The sequence below is a fragment of the Ranitomeya variabilis genome, chromosome 4, assembly GCF_051348905.1.
Source record: "Ranitomeya variabilis isolate aRanVar5 chromosome 4, aRanVar5.hap1, whole genome shotgun sequence".
NCBI lineage: Eukaryota > Metazoa > Chordata > Amphibia > Anura > Dendrobatidae > Ranitomeya > Ranitomeya variabilis.
This window is the reverse complement of record NC_135235.1, coordinates 12,714,031-12,735,401: the sequence shown is the minus strand read 5'-3', so window position 1 is coordinate 12,735,401 and position 21,371 is coordinate 12,714,031.

Here is a 21,371-nt window from a genome sequence, read left to right as displayed (position 1 = left end):
TGGTCTCATCCTCACATGGCGGTACTGGTACATCCATGGGATTACCGTTTCTGGGCGGCTGAGGACCCCCTACTGTGTCAGTGACGGTCCACCACTCCTCATCGATTTGGCCATCAGGCATGACAGATTCAGGAGGTGGAGTGGCGCCTTCAGGCGACAATGGCGTAGAACAGACCTCAGACCGGCAAGGCCGCAGCATATTTCTGTGAAGTACTCTAGGGGCGGATGCCCCATTCTCAATCTGTACCTTGTAGACAGGGCCGTTAGCATACACTCTCTCGATAACCTTGTACAGCTGTACTTCCCATCTCTCACTTAGTTTTCCCTTGGGGTGTTTCTCTCTGACCAACACTCGGTCTCCAGGTTGGAGCGGTAACTCTTGAGTCGGTTTGCGGGCCGTATGTTCTTTTTCTTGCAGTTGCTGACCCGCCAACCGCCGTATTGTTTGCAAACGTTGTCGATGCTCTTTCACCCATGAGGTGACATTTCGCTCCATCAGCTCCTCTGGCTGTTCCAGATTCAGCTCAATGATCTCTCGTCCAGCTCTTCCAAACAACAGTAGATAGGGGGTGTAACCCGTGGTGGAGTGGACCCGATTGTTGTAGGTCCAGACCAATTCCGGCAGATAGTCTGGCCAACACACCTTCTTATACTCTTCCAATGTTCTCAGCATCTGAAGCAAGGTTCTGTTAAAGCGTTCGCAAGCTCCATTGCCTTGAGGATGATAAGGGGTGGTCCGGGACCGCTCGATGCCATACATGCGATACAATTCTTCCATCACCTTGCCTTGGAAACACGCGCCTTGGTCGGAGTGGATGTGCTTTGGGCACCCATACACCCGGATGAAGTCTTGGCAGATGGCTCGCGCCGCCGATTCCGCAGTCTGGTCTCTAGTCGGGGTTACTACTGCGAACTTAGAAAAATGATCGGTCATCACCAAACAATATTGCAGCCCCCGGGCCGAGTGTCCCACGAGGAGATAGTCGATCATCAAGACTTCCAATGGCTCCTTAGTTTGTATGGTCTGGATGGGTGCCCTCTGTTCAGTACTCTTAATGAGGTCACATACTCGACACTGCCGGCAAACCTCTTCCACCACAAGCTCCAACCGAGGACAATAGACATGCCGCTGCAACCATTGGTAGGTCTTTGTGGAGCCAAAGTGCGCTCCGAATTCATGGGCTTCTTTAGCTATTTCTTGAGCCATTCTTCCTGGGATGACCACTTGCCACCTTACTTCCATATCTTTTGGCTGTTGCTTCTTACGATATAGTACTGACTCTCTCACTTCCAGTCTATCCCACTGGTGCAACACACTCCTCATTTCAGAGTCCAGATCATCTCTTTCTTGTTTGCCAGGCTTACGCTTTTGCGTTACCCACCATTTCATCTGTCTCAGCCCTTCGTCTTCATCCTGAACGTGTCCCCATTCTTCATTGGTTCTTCCCAGGGACCGAGGTAAGGCGCAGGCCTCCCTTCTTGACTGGGCCACAACCATCGGGGGCTTGAACTTATTAAAGTCTGGGGTTTCCTCCTCTTCAAGTTGTTCATCAAGATCCCCCACTGGAGTCTCCACAGGCACTCTGGACAGCCCATCCGCATTTGCGTTTTCGGTAGCAGAGCGATAGCGGATAGTAAAGTCGAACTTGGCCAGGCGAGCCATCCACCGTTGTTCTAAGGCCCCCAGTTTAGCATTCTCAAGGTGGGCCAGGGGATTATTGTCTGTTCGAACTTGAATTTTTGTACCTGTCAGGAAGCCTGCAAACTTTTCTGTCATGGCCCATACCAGAGCCAGGAGCTCTAACCGGAAGGAGCTGTAATTGTGAGGGTTTCTTTCGCTGTCTCGCAGGGACCTGCTAGCATACCCGATGACTCTCTCATGTCCATCCTGTATCTGAGAAAGTACTGCACCGAGTCCATGTAGGCTACCATCGGTGTACAACAGGAACGGTTGATTGAAGTCTGCGTAGGCCAAAATCGGGGCCGAAGTAAGGGCATCCTTTATAGCCTGGAAGGCCTCGTGTTGTCCCTGTGCCCAGGGGATGCGCTGGGTCTTCGGCACTCCAGCGGTCCCCCTCAGCAACTCGTTGAGAGGACCGGCCAACTTCGCGAAGTCTTTAACAAACCGGCGGTAGTACCCCGCTAGTCCCAGGAAGGCCTGGAGTTCTCTCACTGTTTGAGGGACTGGCCATTTCTGGATAGCAGCCACTTTTTCTGGAGAGGGTAGGACTCCATCTTGTGACACTATGTGACCCAGGTACTCGATCTCCCTCTTGAAGAGGTGGCATTTCTTTGGCTTCAACTTCAGGTTATGAGCACGCAATCTTCCGAGTACCTGTCCAAGCCGGGCAAGGTGATCTTCGAAAGAGGATGAAAACACAATGATGTCATCCAGATAGATCAGGGTAGCCTCAAAATTTAGATCTCCCAAACACTTCTCCATCAGCCGTTGAAAGGTGCCTGGGGCATTGGAGAGCCCGAAGGGCATCCGGTTAAACTCGTACAGTCCCATAGGGAGGATGAAGGCGGTTTTCTCTCTGTCTTTCTCTGCCACGGCTACTTGCCAATACCCGCTTGCTAGGTCCAGGGTGGAGAAGTACTTGGCTTTCCCCAACGCTGTCAAGGATTCCTCGATGCGGGGCAACGGATACGAGTCTCGAACAGTGCAGGCATTGAGTTTCCTGTAGTCTACACAGAACCGGATGGTCCCATCCTTTTTCTTGACGAGCACCACCGGGGCTGCCCAAGGGCTCTGACTACTCTGCACCACTCCTGAATCCAGCATCTGCCGCAGTAATGTTTTCACCTCTTGGTACATCTTGGGTGGGATCTGCCGGTATCGTTCTTGAATTGGACGAGCTTCCCCTGTCGGGATCTCATGCGTGATGGCTTCAGTACAGCCGAAATCTTCGGCGTGACGGGCGAATGCGGCCTGATTTTCCCACAGCATAGTTTCTATTGCTTGCACGTGCTCAGGGCCCATAGCCTTCACATCCACTTCCATTTGTTCAAGGATGACCCGTCCACTCCACTCCGGGGATGGTGTCTCTTCGCCTCCTGCGGCAACTGCTAGGGTCCACCCCATGCCTTCTTTCGGTGATAAAGGCATCTCCTTCTGACTCACCACTTCACCCTTATGTAGGTACACCAGGGCTAGATCTGTCCCTCGTGGCAAGGCGATCTCCCTGGGGCTCACATTCAAAGCTCTTATGGGGACATGTCCTCGCTGGACCACAGCTATCGTGCGAGCTATCATGACTTCTTGATCCCCTCCGCCGCCTACCACCGGCTGAACAACCACTTCCAACCCATCAAGGTTGCGGTGAGTCCCCACTGGAAGGTACACTAAAGTTTCTCGCTCGGGAGGTAGGATTACAGGTTCTTTCCCAGGAGCCCGGATGACCCCCACCGTCTGATAAGATGGCACACTCTTCTGCGTCCCACAGACGCGGATCAGTCGTTGAAGGGCCTCCTGAGTAGGCTTATGTGGAGTAGCCTTCTTCCAATATCCAGGTCCCCGTTTGGTAAACATAATCTGATCGAGTTCCCGTAGGATATTCATTCCAGTACTACAGGCACATCTTTCTTGACAGGCTCAGGGACTAGCAGGATCCCTTTTCTTCCAACTACTTGTCCACAGATTCGAATATTCATCCACACGACCCCTGTGACCGGAATCGGTTGTTGGTTGGCAGCAAACAAGCGAATCAATGTCTCTTTCTCTGGCTTGGCCAGGTTCTGGAAATGCTGCTTGAAGTACGCTTCGGACATCGTTGTCACTTGTGACCCGGTATCTACCAGGCAATCCACCAGAACTCCTTCAAATTCAGCACGTAGGATGGGGCTCCCAGCGATCAAGTGTTCGTTATGATATGGAGCGGCCTCTCTTCTCGCCTCCCCCGCAGAGTGCCGCACTACTGCGGGGGTTGGTAGTTTAACGACGGCTTCCACTGGCCTTGCGTATAGTTCTGACAGTCTCTGGCAAGGTGCCCCCGTCCTCTACACTCCCAGCATTGAACACCTCCTCCTCGCCGAGGGGTACTTCGAGCCTGTCCTCGTGCCGCCGATGCCTGACGGGAGGGGGCTTGTTCCCACTGCTCCCTTGTCGATCGGGCCGAAGAATGGTTGTAGGAGTATGGTGGGTCAGTTTCTTGTAGTTCCCCCACTCTCCGCTCCATCTGGGTCAGTTTCTCTTGCACGTTAACAAGGGACCGCTGCAAATCTTGCACTACCTGGACCAGCACTTCTTGATGGTTTGGGTCCCCCCTGGAATTGGCGTCCTGGACACGCATCACTCCAGACGCGTAGCTTTTTTCTTTACTTCGGACCACTGTTTCCCCTCTGGAATTGGCGTCCTGGACACGCATCACTCCAGACGCGTAGCTTTCTTCTTTACTTCGGGCCACTGTTTCTGCCAGGACTTGACGAAACGTAAGGGCTGGATCTGCCCGGACCCGTTCTGACAGTGCCTGCCTCAAGGATGTGCTGTGTAGTCCCAGAATGAATTGCTCCCGGAGTATCCGGTCTTTAGAGCCCATGCCGCCAAGTCCATCTGCCTCCTTTCTCTGCACCTCTTCAAACACTTCCTGCAGTACTGTTGCATACTGAGAAATTCCTTCCTCTTCCCGCTGCAGCCTAGAGAAAAATTTGGCGCGAAGATGTCCCGCGCTAGCGGTCTCACCGTAGATCTCTTCCAGGAACTTCACTAGCTCCTTCAGGGTACTGCGGGTGAGTTCTGGTTGTAGGCAGACGTTTCTGCGGGCTTCCCCCTCTAGGGCAGTTAAAGCAATGTCCACTTCAAGGACTGGGCTTATGTTATAAATCTTCAGGGTGCATTGCAGCCGGGACACCCAGTCGGACAGTGGCATATTCTTGCCGTCAAATTTTGGGAGCACACTAAATATGGTGCCCATAGGGAGTGTCCTTGCAGGGGTTCCACCAATGCCCACAGCATCTCCATTAATATTAGCATTCCCGCCATTGCTGTCTGCTGCCTCCATCTTGTTGACAGTACCCTGCTCGCAGCGCCACTTGAAGCGATGGCCCGAGGGACCACCACGGTGCAGGAAGACTACTGTACACAAGACGAGGTGCAAACAACAAAGGATAGATTTATTGGGAGACAGGGAATGGAAGGGACAAGGAAGATGCAAACGGGTTTACAATAGTAAAAGATAATGCACATGAGTCAACTTGTCTGTAAAATAGCACGATACTTAAGCAATTGCAAACTCACAACCTATCTCATAATCAACTTTGCACAATGGAACATATATATATATCGATGCTACTCTGCATATAGCCTCCCTGGCCTTTACTACACAGGCCACACGGCTACCGTGCTCTAACTGCTGAAGTCTGCACTAGGCCCTAACTGGTGCACCAGACAGGAACAGACTCACGGTGACGTTGGGGACACAGGTCCAGTCCCAGGGGGCCCCCGAAGTCCTTAACTGTGGTACACACGGGTTCCTGTCGGCTCTGTAAAGCGTGGTCTTCTCTTTGCTCCTGGAAACCGTAGGTCCCCTTCTCGCTATCTTCGTGGCTTCACAAACCAGCGCAGAACAGCCACCCTTTGCTGTAGCCGGGAACTTCTATTTAGCAAACGCAGTTCGTCTTAAGCTGTGTAATCTTTCCTGCAGCAAAAGTCTCTTCCTTGCAGATAGCAAAGCACCCAAAGTTCTCTCAGTTCCCTCTGGAAACTTCTCTCTCTACGCTGCTTCAGCTCCACCCCTTCACTCAGCCCTGAGCAGTCCATAGCAAAACAAGAGCAGGGGAGAACAGCAGAACATACCATGACATAGACAAGGGGGTGCAGCCTCTTAAAGTGACAGCGTGTTTCTTATTATGCATAACAGCACCACCCTCTTACACAGTCACTGTGTGCAGTCTCCTCCTCCTGTGCAGTCACTGTGTGCAGTCTCCTCCTGTGCAGTCACTGTGTGCAGTCTCTTCCTCCTGTGCAGTCACTGTGTGCAGTCTCCTCCTCCTTTGCAGTCACTGTGTGCAGTCTCCTCCTCCTGTGCAGTCACTGTGTGCAGTCTCCTCCTGTGCAGTCACTGTGTGCAGTCTCCTGCTGTGCAGTCACTGTGTGCAGTCTATTCCTCCTGTGCAGTCACTGTGTGCAGTCTCTTCCTCCTGTGCAGTCACTGTGTGCAGTGTCCTCCTCCTGTGCAGTCACTGTGTACAGTCTCTTCCTCCTGTGATCTTGCCCCCCACCTGTCTCAGTATGGCAGCCCCCCACCCAGGCATCTGACCTCTCGCTGCAACTCTGGTGTCACCTCGGCCTCGGTGATATTCGTTGTAACGTCGCGACCTCGGGGTATCAGAATGTGCAAAATGCAAGGTGAAGATGCCGCCTGAAGAGACAGCAACGTCACAATGTCACCTTGTGTTGCTGTGGTCCAGCCGCTGCTTGAAGACTGAAGGTCTGGAAGAGGATGATGGCGCCTGGATAAAAGCAGAAACCAGAGCAGGAGGAACAGAGCGGATGACGAGGCTGAAGCCAAGGCGGTGGTTCACGCAGTCGATATTGGTCGCCAAAATGTAGCTCTCTGGTTGTTGCAAAACTACATCTACCAGCAAAGTGGGAGTTGTAGTTCTGCCCAGGCGGGCGACACAGACTGGAGACCCCAGTACCATACACTGTACTGAGGACGGTGACCGCACTGAACAGATCTCAGGTTGGATAATGATCGGATCCAGTGACATCGCCGATGGTGGTCGCTTACGCTCCGCAATCACCTCTGTGGTACGATGTTGGTGCAGTCGCTATCGTCGGAGCGGAGCCTTTCTCGTCTTCCTTTGTTACATTTTGCGCCTTTTGTGTTGATATCTGGAAACTTTCATGATTTAATTTGTCTTATGAGCAGTTTACTTTGGAGATCCGTGCCTCTCGTTTCATCCCGGCCTGATCCGGCCAGCGCTCCGCACGTACAATTCAAAGCTCCTGCCTATTGTTCCCCGTGTGATGTCTGTGGGAGATTTTATTTTCTTTCAATGACACAAAAGCTCGCGGATTGCTCTTCATCTTCTTTTGACAAGTCTGTCAGCTGCAGGTATGCAGCGCTCGTCTGAATGCAAACCGCGCTCCGCGCTCTCTGTGAGTCGTGTGTCTACCGGCAACTGCAGTGTCACAAGATATATCCAGATAAAAGGCGAGATCTGGTTAACATGGCGCTGCCGCCCTTGATCTTCCCCTGGAATCAGAATCACAAGGAGGGTTTCAAAGTTTCTTGTGAACACAGAAGGATGGCGCCCCAAGAGCAGGCAGTGGACGGGAGGATGCCACCTCACATTACTTGGCATCTCAGGATGGAGACATGGGATCTCCACATCCCTCCTCGCCTTGTGTCCCGCTGGACGTGACATTTTGCTGCTTGCCATCAAAGATATGTAGAGCGCCGCTTATCCATCCAGATATCATAGTTTACCCCTTGAAGAAAAGGATATTTTCTGTCCGGACAGGATTATCGTTATCTGGCATATGTATTGGAAAAGCTCCCGTTCGTATGCTGAATGCACTCATGCGTATGCTGATACTTTTGCCATATACCGGGCTGAGTGCATTGGTAAATTATAAATCTGACTGTATAGAATGACTTTTCTAATTGAGCCATTTATAAAGTGTGAAGAATATTGCACATATAATTCCATGTCACTCATTTGTATCCTATTTGGCATGGGAATATATAAACCCCTCCAGTGTGCAGTTGTAACACTGCACATTGCTGCCCTCGCTGCAGCGTGCCCAATAGCCAGGACATAGCAGGCAGCTTTTCTGGCGACTAATCACCCTAGGTGCGGTACCTAATCTGACCTGAGGGTAAAGGGGGCACCAGAGAGCTGCAAGTTCCAAACCGGATCTTGTAAGTGGGATATAGATAAATCCCCTTCGGAAGGAACTAGGGGCAACCAGCAACCCTGGTTCATGACAAATTGGTGTGAGTAGTGGGGACGATACAGGTATCCTCCCCGGGATCCCTGACATATTCTTGGGATCCATGACATATTGTTGGCAGCATGGTGTGAACCGTGACAGGTCTCGATTAGTGATGAGCGAATATACTCGTTACTCGAGAATTCTCAAGCATGCTCGGGGGTCCTCCGACTATTTTTTAGTGCTCGGAGTTTTAGTTTTTCCTGCCGCAGCTGAATGATTTACATCTGTTAGCCAGCATAAGTACATGTGAGGATTCCCTAGCAACCAGGCAACCCCCACATGTACTTATGCTGGCTAACAGATGTAAATCATCCAGCTGCGGCAAGAAAAACTAAAACTCCGAGCACTAAAAAATACTCAGAGGACCCCCGAGCATGCTCGAGAAATCTCGAGTAACGAGTATATTTGCTCATCACTAATCGAGACCTGTAACGGTTCACACCATGCTAGTCTTGATCCATTCAAGAACCTCAGGGTGTGGATATACATAGAACAGCTAACAGAAACCAGGTCATAAAGCTGTGTTTGGTCTTAACATGTAACAGAAAGAAGCCCAGCCAGATTTGATAGCGCCAGAACCGCAGCCGTAGGACCATCCAGAACAGAGTTATGATCTTTCCTAGGTTTTGGAGATTTAGCTTCAAACCTCCAGGGGAGGTGGATAAGGACCATCCTGTGGGTGGAAAAGGATGTGACCAACCAAGGGATTAAATGCTCCTGCAGAGCTTGGCCTAGGGCTTTTTCACTGGGGAGTTTGGGATGACATATCGTGTGGGTAGAAGTCTAGGAACAGAGGGGACCACAAACTTCTAATCTACTGGTAACTGACCAATATATTCTGCTTATATCTTTTGTCCTACCACTATTACATTTGCATATCTGACCATTATATACTGTATGTATAACCATTGTATATATAGTGTATTGTCTAGTGTTCCCTTACGATGATTAAATATATCATTTAACTTTGGGCTGCTCTTTTATCTTGAGTCATGAATCCACTCATCTGCTTCTCGGTTTAATTTTCCATGCTACCGAGGCTGGTTTCTGGTCCAATATAATTCCCATTAACGGACAGGGCTTATATTGAACGAGGAACTGGTGGCAATCCTACCTGGCTGATGATGTTCTGTTTTACTGGGGCTAGTGAAAGGGGTGTTTCAGCCTGTCAGGGTTGTGGGCAAGTGTGGTGCCACGTCATTGACTGTGTGGGCCACCTCCTCTCACTCCCTATGCCCTCCTGGGTTCGTGTGGACAGGTGGTGTCTGTGTAAAACTGCGCCAAGTTGACCATAAGTATTTGCAGGGGATGCGAAACGTCAGGTTGGCACAAATGGGGAAAGCGTACCATGTGGTCCCGCTGACGTACTATTGACATCAGGCGGTGTGGCGAGGTGCCGATCATTCATATACAGACACATCCAGTAAAAAAAACATATACCGCACTTTTATTTTTCAAAGAGACCCTACATACGATCAATGGCACCGAACGCCATGAATCTGATGGCAAATCTCATAGCAATGTGAATAAATTTCCTGACATTTGATTTAGGCTTGGAAATTAGATTTGCATCGAATCAACCTGGTACAAATCAAATCTGCCCTGAAGAAACCCTCTCTCCAAATCTGCTGACATTCATCTCAACTCGTGACTCAATTACTAGTCAGCAGTGGTGACAGCGGATCAAAAACGAGAAGAAGGCGGAAGAGGAGGGATCGGAGGACCAGGACTGCCGATGATCATACAGTAGTTTTTTGTGCTTTTTCTCCCCTTCTCAGCCCTCAGAATTTCATAGATTGATTGATTCTTTCTAAATGGATTCACTCATCTGCAGACAGAACCGTTCATGGAGGTCAGATATCGAGAAATCCTCCAGCCGTAGATCTGAAACTGAAAACTCTGACGTAAAGTGTGTGACAAAAATCCTGGAATGTAAAAATTTCATGCAACAATATTACATGACTCACAAATTAAATACATTCCCACTTTTTAGATTGTTCTGTTCTGGGGGTTACGCCTTTTTCATTTTGGACGGTCATTGATGACCATGTGTTTCCCTCCGGTCAGCACAAGACTTTTGTATTTGTTCTCATGTGCATTTTCGTACCGACCCTGGAAATGGTTCAACTCTATGTAAAACCACAAAGCTTTGTTCCTGAGTTTAATGTGAAACTACCAAGTTCTGTGCCTCAATTCTGATGTGAAACCACAAAGCTTTGTGTCTCAAGTTCTGTGCATTAGCTCTGATATGAAACCACCAAGTTCTTTGTATCAGCTCTGATATAAAACCACCAAGTTCTGTGTATCAGCTCTGATGTAAGACCATCAAGTTCTTTGTATTAGCTCTGATGTGAAACCACCAAGTTCCGTGTATCAGCTCTGATGTGAAACCACCAAGTTCCGTGTATCAGCTCTGATGTGAAACCACCAAGTTCTGTGTATCAGTTCTAATGTGAAACCACCAAGTTCTGTGTATCAGTTCTAATGTGAAACCACCAAGTTCTGTGTATCAGTTCTAATGTGAAACCACCAAGTTCTGTGTATCAGCTCTGAAATGAAACCACCATGTTCTGTGTATCAGCTCTGATGTGAAACCACCAAGTTCTGTGTATCAGCTCTGATGTGAAACCACCAAGTTCTATGTATCAGCTCTGATATGAAACCACCAAGTTCTATGTATGAGCTCTGATGTGAAACCATCAAGTTCTGTGTATCAGCTCTGATGTGAAACCACCAAGTTCTATGTATCAGCTCTGATATGAAACCACCAAGTTCTGTGCATCAGCTCTGATATGAAACCATCAAGTTCTATGTATGAGCTCTGATGTGAAACCATCAAGTTCTGTGTATCAGCTCTGATGTGAAACCACCAAGTTCTATGTATCAGCTCTGATATGAAACCACCAAGTTCTGTGCATCAGCTCTGATATGAAACCATCAAGTTCTATGTATCAGCTCTGATGTGAAACCACCAAGTTCTATGTATCAGCTCTGATGTGAAACCACCAAGTTCTGTGTATCAGTTCTAATGTGAAACCACCAAGTTCTGTGTATGAGCTCTGATGTGAAACCATCAAGTTCTGTGTATCAGCTCTGATGTGAAACCACCAAGTTCTGTGTATCAGCTCTGATGTGAAACCACCAAGTTTTGTGTATCAGCTCTGATGTGAAACCACCAAGTTCTGTGTATCAGCTCTGTTGTGAAACCACCAAGTTCTGTGTATCAGCTCTGTTGTGAAACCACCAAGTTCTGTGTATCAGCTCTAATGTGAAACCACCAAGTTCTGTGTATCAGCTCTGATATGAAACCATCAAGTTCTGTGTATCAGCTCTGGTGTGAACCACAAAGCTTTGAGCCTTAATTTTGATGCCTAACAGCCAAGCTCTGACGCTTAGCTCTGAGTTGTAACCACCAAGTTTTGTGTCTCATTTCTGACTTATAACTTCAACACTTTGATCTTTGATTGTGATGCAAGCTTTGGTGTCCAGCACTATTCTCACCCCACAAAACATATTCTTAAGTTAGACTCTTCTGAGATCGCGTTCTCTGGCCTTGCCATGTTACATAGTTACATATAGTTACACGAGTCCTCTCCCCTCTGTACCAATCTGTCATTATAAATTTGTTTACTGTAAACGATATCTATAACCCTGTACGTAGCCCCTTTTCTCATATACAGCACCATGGAATTAATGGTGCTATATAAATAAATAATAATAATAATAATGAGTTAAAAAAAGACCTAGGTCCATCAAGTTCAACCTTTCTCCACCAAGTGTGCATTTGTCTTCACCTCGATCTTCGACCTTGGAAAACATTAACAATTTCTAAAGAGTAATGGTATCTATTAGTAGAGAGTAAATCACTCAGGCTCCAGGCTCAGATATTGGGAACAGATTGAATTTCACCCATCATTGCAAATTGTCCCCATGCTACAACTGCTGAGATAGCGGGGACTTGAGTAGGACGTTTTTCTGCAGATCCAGTGGATCCTGATCACTGGTCGCATGTGAATATTCCTGATCCAACGTGACCATCGCAGACAAGTGCTGGTGATTGCTATCCATAAAGATCTTGCACCTCCAGTGTTCGACCGCGCCGGGCAATGTATAATGGTTGTCAGAGCCGACTTCCTTCCATAAGTTAAACTCTCAAACAAGGAACAGCTGGTACAAGAAGTCGCGTGAAATGTCTCCCGGCCCGGACAAATCACGGGGGCTTCCAGCCTCTTATTAATGTATTATATGCAGCAACATCTGTTCCTGGCCGCGCTCCAAACCATTTAATTTTATCAGATGTGTTTCCACCGCTAAGTGCTAATCTGCTCCAGGTCCGAGGAATGAGCACTTCATGCTTGGCACGGATCTGCACATCGCCTGCCTGTGACATGAGCTCAGCATGTGCGCACACCGCGCGGTTGTGGATCCGGCTCAGAATCTGAGCATTCTTCTCCTGGACACGGCTGCAGCATTGTGGGAAAGTATTCATTGAATTTAGTGCCGGAACATCTGCAAGTATCGTGGGAACCGGACGGAGGTAGCACCAGAGGAGCACCGGGCTGCACAAACATCTGCCGGAGGAAATCGGAACAAGCAGGTGGATGAAACTTTCCAGAAAGTGCGAAAAAAACTGGAAAAAAGAAGAATTGCTTTCTTCCAAACACAGTAACGCGCCTCTCCTCAGGTTGTGCCTGGTGTGGCAGCTGCGAATCACCGAACAAGATATGGCTAAGAATAAATGTAGATCTTTCTGAGTGGAAGGGAAGCAAAACCAGTCTGTGTGGCACGGAGAGGCAGTCTACTGTACAGAGAACTTCCCGTGGCCGTTTCCTTGCACATTTGTCTTTATGTACTGCATAAGTGATCAACAACACATGATGGCGCGACCTGCAGGACCACAGCGGTCACCCCCTCGCCATACTCCCAAGACTTGATATGACCATTTACAAGCTCCGGTCAGTGATGGGTCCATGTGTCTCCAGGGGTCCTAGCGCATGAGGAGGAAAGATACCTGGAGGGCTTAAATCCTGACTCGTGAAGAGGATTGACCATGTCGTACCTCCATCTAGGAAAGGTAAAGCCAAGTTCACATGTTGGTACAAGGACCGTGCTCAGATCAGAAGACTCGGCCCGACCGCAGGACGTCCTGCTTCATATATGGCGGTCAGTCAGTTCGCCTGCTTAGGACACGTGGCGGCCGGAGCTTATGATCTGAGCACGGTTCATATTTTTCGGATGCGTGAAACCGACCAAAAGCTCATAAAACTGCAGAACCAGCACCAAATGATCGCAACATTATAGCAGAATGTGTGGGAAGAACCTCGGCTCCAGCGCTGCGACACAGCCACATCTGAGACCCACGTGCCACGGTGCTGAGCCTTCTGGACAATTAGCCATGTGGTTCGTACATCATAAAATACCCTCTAAAAATATTTTTATTAGAAAATGATTAAAATACCACCAACCTGTGGCAATCCCAAAAACACACCGTGAACAAACTGGTATGGAGTACTAGTATCTGATGCCTGCCTATCTGCGGGGGTTGGCGCCCTAGGGGAAACATTATGGCGCCCCCACTCCACGGCGGCTAGCCCTAAGGTCCCTGATGAACCTTAAAAAATAATAAACCAGGGTCCCTCTACCCGATAGTAACACTGAAGGAGCCCCTGTACACTAAACATAGATCAAACCTCAAACTAAGGCGTACTAGTCCCCACACCGTGCCATAAAAACAATAGAGAACATGTGGAGGAGTTTAAGGACGGTAATCAGATAAATGCAGCATTAAAACCTCAGTGTATGCTCAATTATGTAGTTAATACTACCATAAAGGATGCTGCACACATGCTATAATAAGGATCAACTGTTGAGTATGCGTTCAGATATTTGATAACAATTTAATAGTCATCCAGCTCCAGCATGCCGTCCACCTCTTCAAAAAATACCGCCTCAACGCGTTTCACCTCTCCGGCTCATCAGGAGGCCTGATCAAAAAAACATGCGTCCGATGATGTTTGATGTATAGGAGCTACTGATCAAATTACCTCTGATTTTGAAAGATCCGCCGGGCTCCATATCCGCCCCATTTCCGGTTCAACCATGAGTCCTCCTCCGTGAACTCACAGAGAGGAGTGTGAGTGGACATTTCGTATGGACGCAATGGCGCCTAAAGGGCTGAATGAACAGCTGTCCTTTGCTTGTTTTCTATAAATTCTGGGGCATCTGTCGTATATAATGTGTTTTCTCTAGCCATTTTATTATCATTATTTCTTTTTGCTTTTTGAGGTTTAGGGATGGGTTAGATATCTCCATGAATGGGAAGCTGGTGATGTTTACATTCTAAAAAGCTCCCTTGGTTAGGGTGCTACATAGATTAGTATGTGCAAGATTATTTGGTATTGAAATCCTCTGAGATATGTTTCACCCATGGTTAGGGTGTGTTGTGAATTCCGTTCTCGAACTCCCTCCTGTGGTCATGAATGGTACTTCGGTGAGTTCTGTCCTTGGACTCCCTCTGGTGGCTGTGAGTGGAGCTGCTGGTTCTGAGATTCCTACTCCACCTGCCCTCGTTTAAGGCTAGGCTGGATTCTCTATTTAACTCCACTCAGATCGTTACTCCATGCCAGCTGTCAATGTTCTAGTACTGGTTCAGATCTCTCCTGGATCTTTCTGAGGACCTGTCTACTCCAGCAAAAGCTAATTTCCGGCTTGTTCATTTGTTACTTATGGTTTTTCTTGCTAAGTTCTAGTCCAGCTTGCTATCATGAAACTGCCTGGCTAGCTGGAAGCTCTGGGGGTGCAGAGTGGCACCACCGCACCGTGAGTCGGTGCGGGGGTATTTTTTGCACACTCTGCGTGGTTTTTGTAGTTTGTTGTGTTGACCGCAAAGATCCCTTTTCTATCCTCAATCTGTTTAGTTAGACTGGCCTCTCTTTGCTAAAGCCTATTTCATCCTGTGTTTGTGATTTCCTCTTAACTCACAGTCAATACTTGTGGGGGGGCTGCTTTTACCTTTGGGGAAATTTCTCTGAGGCAAGTGAGGCTTTGTTTCCTTTCTTTAGGGGTAGTTAGCTCTTAGGCTGTGAAGAGGCATCTAGACAGAGTCAGGCACGCTCCACGGCTATTTCTAGTTGTGTTGATAGGAGTAGGGTTTGCGGTCAGCAGAGTTCCCATTTCCCCAGAGCTCGTCCCGATTCCGTGTTTAACTATCAGGTCATTCCTGGTGCACCTAACCACCAGGTCCATAACAGGGTGAGGGTCAATTTTGCTTCCATATTTGCCGGAATTAATTTTTGATTCATACAACTATCATGTTTTGGATACTATTTTAAATTTGTTATCTTAGTAGATAAATTCTTACTTTATATCGGATTTATTATGCTGCTGGCAAGACATCTAAATATAATTATGGATACTGAGTGGCTGTGAGCCTGCGCAGAGTCACCTATTGGATATTTATGATGTGGAGCGCAATGCTTGCGTTCCATTTTCACGCAAGCGCCATAAGCATAGGCATATCCACACACGCGAAAGAGGGAGTTTACAGTGAGCATGCGCGATATAGGTTGATGATAATGCGATATCCTTGTGCGTCTCACGTTGATTCTGCACAGTGCACCCCTCTCTGTGAACGAAGAGGGAGGTTACTTGGTACAGTGAGCATGCGCAGTACAGGCTGATGTTAACGTGATACCCCTGTGCGTCCCATGGTGATTCTGCGCAGTATAGGTTGATGTTAATGTGATACCCCTGTGCGTTCCACGGTGATTCTGCGCAGTATAGGTTGATGTTAATGTGATACCCCTGTGCGTTCCACGGTGATTCTGCGCAGTATAGGTTGATGTTAATGTGATACCCCTGTGCGTTCCATGGTGATTCTGCGCAGTATAGGTTGATGTTAACGCGATACCCCTGTGCGTTCCACGGTGATTCTGCGCAGTGCACTCCTCTCTGTGAGTTCACGGAGGAGGACTCATGGTTGAACCGGAAATGGGGCGGATATGGAGCCCGGCGGATCTTTCAAAATCAGAGGTAATTTGATCAGTAGCTCCTATACATCAAACATCATCGGGGATCAGGCCTCCTGATGAGCCGGAGAGGCGAAACGCGTTGAGGCGGTATTTTTTGAAGAGGTGGACGGCGTGCTGGAGCTGGATGAGTATTAAATTGTTATCAAATATCTGAACGCATACTCACCAGTTGATCCTTATTATAGCATGTGTGCAGCATCCTTTATGGTAGTATTAACTACATAATTGAGCATACACTGAGGTTTTAATGCTGCATTTATCTGATTACCGTCCTTAAACTCCTCCACATGTTCTCTATTGTTTTTATGGCACAGTGTGGGGACTAGTACTCCTTAGTTTGAGGTTTGATCTATGTTTAGTGTACAGGGGCTCCTTCAGTGTTACTATCGGGTAGAGGGACCCTGGTTTATTATTTTTTAAGGTTCATCAGGGACCTTAGGGCTAGCCACCGTGGAGTGGGGGCACCATAACGTTTCCCCTAGGGCGCCAACCCCCGCAGATAGGCAGGCATCAGATACTAGTACTCCATACCAGTTTGTTCACGGTGTGTTTTTGTGTTTTTGGGATTGCCACAGGATGGTGGTATTTTAATCATTTTCTAATAAAAATATTTTTAGAGGGTATTTTATGATGTATGAATTGAATGGTTACCCTTGATTATTATTATTTGGTTAATTAGTTCTCTACAATTAGCCATGTGGTTTTAAAAGTCGCACTTTTTATTTATTAATTTAACCCCTGGAATGGAATCATTACTGCCCCTAGTGTTATATGTAACAGCCACAGATACCAGCTACATAAATATAGTAAATAGATAATATCCGGATGCAGCTCAATCTCTGACTGCGACATATAAATGGAAGCACGCCATTGGTTGCTCTGAACGCCTTTCATTGGGGCCTGGGACGTTGGGCTATCTAGGTGCCCGCTGAAGCTCAGCTGCATGTGGGGCTTCAAAGGAGACAGAGATGTATGCCGTGGTATTGGAACAAATAATATAAGTGATCCCACGATCATGGGTTAAAGTCTATGGAGGGTTTAAAAAATAAAATAAAAAATAACAAAACAGCTTTAAAAATATATATTTTTACTAAAAATATACAAGTTCAAATCATCACCTTTTTCCCAATTGAAAATAAAAAAATAAATCAGAATACATATATTTGGTATCGCTGCGTTAATAAAACTCTGATCCATCAAAATATAAAATGAATTAACCAATCCATAAACGCTGTAACTAGAAAAGAAAAATCAAATCGCCAGAAGTTTTTTGTTGTTGTTATGCGTCACCTGTAACACGCAGCCAATTATGACCTTAACATATTTTGGTATTTATATACAGTATATACACTCACCGGCCACTTTATTAGGTACACCTGTCCAACTTCTTGTTAACACTTAATTTCTAATCAGCCAATCACATGGCGGCAACTCAGTGCATTTAGGCATGTAGACATGGTCAAGACAATCTCCTGCAGTTCAGACCGAGCATCAGTATGGGGAAGAAAGGTGATCTGAGTGCCTTTGAACGTGGCATGGTTGTTGGTGCCAGAAGGGCTGGTCTGAGTATTTCAGAAACTGCTGATCTACTGGGATTTTCACGCACAACCATCTCTAGGGTTTACAGAGAATGGTCCGAAAAAGAAAAAAAATCCAGTGAGCGGCAGTTCTGTGGGCGGAAATGCCTTGTTGATGCCAGAGGTCAGAGGAGAATGGGCAGACTGGTTCGAGCTGATAGAAAGGCAACAGTGACTCAAATCGCCACCCGTTACAACCAAGGTAGGCCTAAGAGCATCTCTGAACGCACAGTGCGTCGAACTTTGAGGCAGATGGGCTACAGCAGCAGAAGACCACACCGGGTACCACTCCTTTCAGCTAAGAACAGGAAACTGAGGCTACAATTTGTACAAGCTCATCGAAATTGGACAGTAGAAGATTGGAAAAACGTTGCTTGGTCTGATGAGTCTCGATTTCTGCTGCGACATTCGGATGGTAGGGTCAGAATTTGGCGTAAACAACATGAAAGCATGGATCCATCCTGCCTTGTATGGAGCATCTTTGGGATGTGCAGCCGACAAATCTGCGGCAACTGTGTGATGCCATCATGTCAATATGGACCAAAATCTCTGAGGAATGCTTCCAGCACCTTGTTGAATCTATGCCACGAAGAATTGAGGCAGTTCTGAAGGCAAAAGGGGTCCAACCCGTTACTAGCATGGTGTACCTAATAAAGTGGCCGGTGAGTGTATACTATGTATACTTTATGTATATTTCATAAGTATACTGTGGTATTGTGGTATATAACAGAGAATCAACCGACCGCAGGTTCAAGTCAGCAAAATAAAACAACAATTTTCAAAACATTTTGGAAAAAAAGTAACAGTTTAAATAAATCCATTTTGCACATCCAAAAATAAAGAAATTTACAAATTAAAAGCAATCATATTTGGTATTGTCCAAAAACTCCGATCTATGAATGTGTAAACCATATAGTAAAGAATTGAGAACAAACAAAGATGTAAATGCCAGAATTTCCATTTTTTGGTCACAAAACTTAATTACAAAAAAAATACAATAAAAAGAGATTAAAATGTCATATATACCCCAAAATTGTGTCAGTAAAACATCAGTGAAGAAAAACCAGCGCTCACTCAGGTCCGGGATCTATAATAATAATAGTAATAATAATCTTTATTTATATAGCGCAAACATATTCCGTAGTGCTTTACAGTTAAACAGTTTCAAACACAACAGTCATAAATAACGGCGTTAACAATAATATAATAATTAAAGCAAAATAAAACAACCCTGCTTGTCACGGTTCATGGCGAGGATACCTTTATCATCCCCACCCTCACACCAATTTGTCATGATCCGGGGTTGTTTGGTTGCCCCTGGTTCTTTCTGAAGGGGATTTATCTATATCCCACTTCCCAGTCCAGGTTTGGAACTTACAGCTCTCTGGCACCCCCCTTACCCTCAGGTCAGTCAGGGTATTGCGTCTAGGATAATTAGGCTGCTTTACTTTGTACTGGCTAATGGGCACACTGCAGCGAGGGTGATATAACTTCTCCCACTCTGACGGGAACAATAATTATCAATGTCGCCAGTTGCTACAAAGCCTCCCAAACGCACAGGACAAATCCCGCTGCCACCAGCTCCGATTTCGTAATTATTAACGGGTCCGGAGCCAACCCAGATTAGTAGCGTAATTCACCTCAGAGGATGTGACAGTTTGTTATAGAGCAAGGAGAGACAAAGCTAGTAATTTTATATATTTTACTCCAAAAAAGGTAGGCAGTGTTTACAGAAGTATAAAAAGATATTATAAAGAAGACAAGTATCGTATGTACAGTACAATTACAAATAAAATGGGTTTAAAGTTGAAAAAACACTCATATTCCGTTCAGATCATTTCATCTTTTGGCTAACCATGTGCTCAGGGAACACATCAAGATGCATCACACATCTGCATATGCAGCTAGACCCCGGACAAAAGACTGGCTCACAACTCAGCAGGGTTAAGGTATGCTCTCTGGTCGTGACATCATTGAGTCGGCTGAGTTATGAAATGCACTCCTCTTTTCTCAGAGTTATGACAAACCATTTTTATACATAGGTTGCTGTATGAACCTCGTGTAGGAATGACACAATGATCAGGAAATGCACCACGTCAGGGGGATTCTTTTAAGTGTAAACATGGCATAGTTACACGACCCACTTATGGAGAAACCCGCTCCTTGCACTTGTTGGGTTTAGCTTCTAGTGATTTCAGGGAGTTATAGATCTCTCGATGGACATCTGGAATATGTAATCCTTCTATCTCTATCTCTGATCGGTGCCACTATACATAACCCTAAAAGAACAATAGAATCCCATGCTTGCTGTACCAGTTTTAGCCAGTATCAGTTGGGAAGGGGAATGAGGGGTCGAAGGAGACCTGCTTTTGCAGCTCAAAGCCATAAAAATTCTTGAAGGAGGGGGAAATGAGGGGTTTAGGATTCCAGCCTTCTGCTGGCAGGTACAGGAAACTGCAGCTGAGAGCGCTATATGTGTAATTGAAGTAATCAGAACTTTTCCTATTTCCTGACACTGCTCGTGAGAGCTTACAATCTGTAGTGAGGTGGGGGAGATACAAAGTACAGGTGTGTATTTACAATGATGTATTTACAATGGTGGTCCAGCCATCTTCAGGGGGAGGGGGATAGATGGAGATAGTGAATGGGCTATACAAGCAGACTTACACATAAAATGACTTTGATTAGGGAATGTGATAGGCTGCTCTGAACAAATGTGTTTTGAGGGAGTGCCTAAAACTGTGCAAGTTGTGGATGGTCCTAATTTCTTGGGGTAGAGCATTCCAGAGGATTGGCGCAACGCGGGAGAAGTCTTGGAGTCGGGAGTGGGAGGTACGGATTAGTGCAGAGGTTAGTTGAAAGTCGTTTGCAGAATGCAGTGGTTGCTTAGACCGAAAGACAGAAATGAGGGGGAGATATAAGGGGGTGCTGCACTGTGGAGAGCTTTGTGGGTGAGAACAAGTACTTTGAATTGGATCCTATAATGAATGGGCAGTGAGTGTAACGACTGGCGAAGAGCGGACACGTCCAAGTATCGATTAGCTAGATGGACGACCCTGGCTGCTGCATTAAGGATAGACTGGAGAGGAGAAAGTCCAGTAAGGGGGAGGCCAATTAATAGAGCGTTACAGTAGTCCAGGCGGAGTGGATCAGGGTGACAATGAGGGTTTTTGTTGTTTCCATGGTGAGAAAAGGGCGGATTCTAGAGATGTTCTTTAGGTGTAAGCGGCACGAGTGAGCAAGAGTGTATATGGGAGATGAAAGAGAGATTGGTGTCAAACATAACACCCAGACAGCTGCCGGGGTGTTATTATGGTGCCACCCATGGAGAGGGAAATGTCAGATTTAGGGAGGTTAGTAGATGGCGGCACGGTGGCTCAGTGGATAGCACTGTAGCCTTGCAGTGCTGGAGTCCTGGGTTCTAATCCCACCTTGGACAACATCTGCAAGGAGTTTGTATGTTCTCCCTGTGTTTGTGTGGGTTTCCTCCAGGTACTCCAGTTTCCTCCCACATTCCAAAGACATACTGATAGGGAATTTAGATTGTGAGCCCCATCGGGGACAGTGATGATAATGTGTGCAAATTGTAAAGCGCTGTGGAATATGTTAGCGCTATATAAAGATTATTATTATTATTATGGCGGGTGTAGAAGAAGTTCTGTTTTAGAGAAGTTGAGCTTCAGATAGAGAGCAGACATGATGTTGGAGACTGTGGACAGACAGTCACTGGGGTTCTGTAGTACAGCGGGGGTAAGGCCAGGGGATGACGTGTATAGTTGTGTCGGGGTCGTCACGACAATACCCTTCATTCACCAGTCATCC